The 5,077-nt window shown below is 45.6% G+C and overlaps 1 pseudogene; it reads right to left on the minus strand.

Moving 5' to 3' along the window:
- Positions 1-2,436: 2,436 nt before the first annotated feature.
- Positions 2,437-4,674, minus strand: LOC141549960 (RNA polymerase-associated protein RTF1 homolog pseudogene; annotated as a pseudogene).
- Between the last annotated feature and the right edge of the window lie 403 nt (positions 4,675-5,077).

The following is a 5,077-nucleotide window of genomic DNA, read 5'->3' on the forward strand; positions in this document are numbered from 1 at the left end:
GCTGAGGCTAGCGTTTCTAGTACTATATTGAATAGTTATGGTGATAGTGGGCAACCTTGTTTCACTCCTGATCTTTCTGGGAAAGGTTGAAGTTTATTTCTATTGCATATGATGCTTACTGAAGGTCTTCAATATATGCTCCTGATTATTCTAAGGAATAATCCATTTATTCCTATACTCTCAAGAGTTTTTAGAAGGAATGGATGTTGGATTTTGTCAGATGCTTTTTCTGCATCTATTGAGATGATCATATGGTTCCTATTAATTTGATTATTAATATGGTCAATTATACTAATCGTTTTCCTAATATTAAACCAGCCCTGCATTCCTGGTATGAATCCTACTTGATCATAGTGTATTATCCTGGGGATGATTTTCTGAAGTCTTTTTGCTAATATCTTATTTAAGATTTTAGCATCAATATTCATTAAGGAAATTGGTCTATAATTTTCTTTCTCAGTTTTCGATCGACCTGTTTTAGGTATCAGTACCATGTCTGTGTCATAAAAGGAGTTTGGTAGGACTCCTTCATTCCTTATTTTTTCAAATAGTTTATATAGCATTGGGGCTAATTGTTCTTTAAATGTTTGGAAGAATTCACATGTAAATCCATCTGGTCCAGGGGATTTTTTCCTGGGGAGTTGATTAATAGCTTGTTCTATTTCTTTTTCTGAAATGGGACTATTTAAGCAATTTATTTCCTCCTCTGTTAATCTAGGAAGCCTATATTTTTGGAGGAAGTCATCCATTTCACTTAAGTTATCAAATTTATTGGCATAAAGTTGGGCAAAGTAACTCCTTATTATTTCTCTAATTTCCTCTTCATTGGTGGAAAGATCCCCCTTTTCATCTGTAAGACTAACAATTTGATTTTCCTCTTTCTTTTTCTGATCAGATTTATCAAAGGTTTATCTATTTTATTGGCTTTTTCATAAAACCAACTCTTGGTTTTATTTATTAATTCAATAGTTTTTTTTACTTTCAATATTATTGATTTCTCCTTTTAATTTTTGTATTTCAAGTTTAATTTTTGGTTGGGGGTAAAATTTAAAATTTTTTAAAATTACATGAATCAGTTAGTCCCAAGTCCTACTGGTCTTCCAGCTACTTCCCTGAATCATTGCCCAGCGTGAATATTGAGACAGTTATTACTCCAATTCACTATACCTTACGGGTGCTGCAATAGAGTATTGAAAAGTGAGTCCTGGATTTGAAGTTGGAAGCCCTGAGGTTGAGTCTTAACACTGCTAGATATTGGCCATGTTATTCTAAGCAATTTTAACCGGCACCGGACACGGACCTCCCTTTCTCGGCTGAGGGAGAAGGCCCGGAGAAGGCCCGGGAGCGCCGCTCCTTCCTCCCGGCCGCGCTCGGCAGCGCTCCGTACCTCTCTCCCGGGAATAACGGCGCACGCGTCCCGAGAGGGCGCCCGAGGGGCTGGGCCCGGTCTCTTCCTGGGCTCGCGGCCCGCGAAAGCGCGGGCGGCCCTCAGGTTTCCGACGGGATTCCACAGATCTCCCCCCTCCCCCATGGCGGGGAAGATGGCTGTAGGATGTCCCCAGGTGTTACATCCCGAGCCCTTCCGACACTGTTCTCTCCCACCTAGGTTGGAGGAGGCGGAAGCAGGACGGGCAGCCAAGCGCGGCCGGGCGGGGCCCAGCGCTCTCCGCCTCCTCCCGGAGAATCGAGGCGGCTCGGTCCGAGGCGGGGGACCGGGGTTGAGCCTGCCCGCCGCGTGCCCGAGGGAGGTTACCCGGGCTCCGCGCCGGGGCCTCCTCCTCCGAGAGGAGAGCCTGAATGAAGCGCGCGGCCTGGAGCGCGGTTTCAGGCTGCTCCCTGAGCCTCCGGCACAGTTTGGGGAAAGGGGGCGATCGGCGCTTCTGCTAACGGTCCCTCCGACTTCCGTTGTCTCCCAGAGCTTGTGTTTGGTTCCGAAGGCGAAGCGTCCGATCCATTTGTGATACAAGTGTGACACTGGCCCGGCCACCGCGGGAGCGCTGACTTCTAGCCCACGGCACTGTCGCAGACTCTAGTTGGGGGCGATTGGTTTTTTTTGTTTTTTGTTTTTTGTTTTTTTTGTTTTTTGTTTTTTTTTATCTACTTTGCTGACTTTTTGTCTAGTTTAATATGAAAGCGTTCCCCATTACCAGGGGCCTCTGGGAAGTGTGTGGGGCCACGTGTGAGCTCAGGAGCATGAGTCTTTCCCACTCGCCTTCTAGCCACTGAGCCACAAGTGGGCTGATACCCAACAAGTCAACATCAAGAGCTGCCTTTTTGATTATTACCACCTAGTAAGACCCCAACATCCCCCCTTTCTTTTGATTTAGATATTACACATAATGACACGATTCCATAAAGACATAGTATCCTAATACATGTTAGAAGTAGGTAACAAAGAACACGCTCAAATCATCACAAAATGGGACTTTAATACATGTTCCTAAGTCCTTCCCAGCACCCCTGCCGCTCCAGCCCAAAGAGGGCAAACCGAGGGAGAAGAGGAGAAGAGGAACATCCTCGTGGCGCATGCAGGGTCCGAAGCAGCAGGCTGGGCTTGCTCAAATAAGTCCTCGTTGTTTCTTATAATCTTCTAAATTCAGAGATCTTTTGGGGGCACCACCGTTGGCTGGGGGAGCCTTTGGAGTGATGGCCAGTGTCTTTAATTCCCAACTGGGAATTTGCAAGTCGATGTTCACATCAAAATCATGCGCTTTGAACAGGTCCTCTGAGAGGTCACTGGCTGACTTAGAGTCGATGTCTTTGTGCTCGTTCATCTCCTTAGGAGCATCTGGTAATGCCCCCGAGCCATATTGTGCGTTCAGCTGAGCCACGATGGCAGCTTGAACAGCAGGGTCTCTGGAATTGGAGACGATAGTCGGTTTGCAGTGCCGCCTAGTGAAGGGGTCCATCTGTTGATTTTTCATGTTGTGACTTTCAGCCACACGGGCTTTCTCAGCCTCAACAATGTTCCACTCCCGATTTCGTTGGTTGATGTCACTGATGGCAGAAATATTCTTTGTTCGTTGCCGATCTAGGGCCTCTGCCCTTTTCTCCAACTCAATCAGTTGATCTTGGATGTGTTTCGCCTTGGCTTGGTCTCCCAAATCTTCTGCTATGGCCTTCTCCTTCAGAAGCTGCATTTTTTTCATGGCATAGTTGGGTGGAGCTTTTCGGAATCTCGCTTTCTCTTTTACAATCTCTTCGATATCCCGATCATTGAATTGATAATTCAAAGTTTCTTGAATGGACACTTCCTTCTTGTTGATTTCATCCAAGGTAGGGAGCTGCAGGCCAGCAGAAAGCATCGCCTCTTTCCATTTCCTAAATTCACTTTCTGTGAACTCTTGGTTTGAGACAAACTCCAAGCGGATTACTCGCTGGTCGTTGCCATGCCTCAACTGCAATCCTTTATTTGTCCTAGTGCCACCCAACTGATAAGCCTTGGGTGTTTCTACCACGCCGGTGATTTCAGCAACCCGATAGACAGGTTTACTGTTGTGGTTGCCGATGCCAACCCGCACAAAACATCCTGGGACTGCCTTAGCAAAGAAAGGCATGTGACACCACTGTTCCAGCTTGTGCCGGGATAACCGCGCTCGGTTCAACTCTTCAGGCAGAGAAACTGGCTGGGATTTGGGAGGAACCTCTTCCTTTTCCTCTTCTTCATCAGATGATGTCATCCTAGATGAACCATCTGTCTTCTCACTGGACTTATCGTCCTCATCAGAGTAAACTTCACTTGTTTTTAATGGTTGTTTTTTGGCAAGCAGCTCAGCTGTTCTATTCTTCCGTTTTTCTCTCTCTGCTTTCAGTTCTTCCATGGCCTGAGATTTTTTGTCTAGTTTGTTATCCTGCTTGGAATGCCGCTCCTTATTATGGGACATGAGCTGGGACTCTTGAATCTGTGTAAGTTTTTTCTTCTCTCGTTCTTCTTGTTTTTTCTTTTCCTCTTTCTTCTTGGCTATTTTTAATTTCTTCTTCATTTCAGACCTTCTCTTCAGCACCTCTCTCTTTTCTATCCTGTGAAACAATTCCTGTTCTCTCTCCTTCTCCGTCATTTGTTCTAAACGGGCCCTATCTTCTTCATCTCCCGTGAGGTCTTCTCCATACCCATGATGGAATTCCTCATCCTCAGAAGAAGAATCTGAATCTGAGCTGGAGGAGGAACTGTTACTGTTGGAGTCAGACACTTCACCTTCTTCAGGGGCTGAACTCTCAGCTGAGATGTCTTTGTCAGAGCTGTCTGAGGAAGCAGCTTTGTTTGTCTGTTTTTTCATGGTTCCCTTCTTCTCTATCTTCCTAGTTTTTCCTTTTTTCTTATTTTTTGCACCTCCAACTGTGCACTCATCATCACTGTCTGATGTTTTAGAGTCTGAAGAAGCGGCAGGCTGACTAACAGGTTGCTCCTCCTCCTTGGAGTCACTCCGTTTCCGTTTGGCTAGGGGCAAGAGCTCCTGATCCAGGTTCTCATCACTGCTGCTGTCCTCCATGTCAGAGTGGATCACAACGCGGCTTTTCCGCTTCTTGTCCATGATGGTACCCCAGCTCCCACGCCGGACGCCCTGTTCCGGTGCCAAAATGTAAAGTCCAAGCTTGCCCCCTCTGAAGGGCTCCGAATCAGCCAGAGTCAGGGTAAGCAACAGTCCTTGCCTCGAGTTGGAGCCAAAATGTAGTGTCCTGTTGTCTGTCAATTGCGATCCTTCTCTGGGAGAAGGTTTCTTTTCTGTAAATCCTTTTCTCTGTGAGCAGGTTTCTGGAACCTCCAGCCAGAGAGAAGGTAGAATCTCGAATCCTCTTCTTCCTGAATCCTGGCTCCTTTTATCCTCCCAGAGAATGGTGTAAACTCCTTTAAAGGTGTAAACTCCTTTCAGAAGACTAAAGGTGTAAACTCCTTTAAAGGGGAAGTATGTCCTGTGTAATCGAACTCTAGTGAACCAGTTTTCTTCATGGCATTCAGGGAAGTTCTTTCTCCTATGTAACCATTAACATGCTTTCTTATTTGTGCATATATTTACTTTGATTTCCCAACATTTATCACTTTCCTTTTTTTCTTTCTTTTTTTTTTTCTTTTGATAAC

The sequence above is a fragment of the Sminthopsis crassicaudata genome, chromosome 1 (assembly GCF_048593235.1).
Source record: "Sminthopsis crassicaudata isolate SCR6 chromosome 1, ASM4859323v1, whole genome shotgun sequence".
Lineage (NCBI taxonomy): Eukaryota > Metazoa > Chordata > Mammalia > Dasyuromorphia > Dasyuridae > Sminthopsis > Sminthopsis crassicaudata.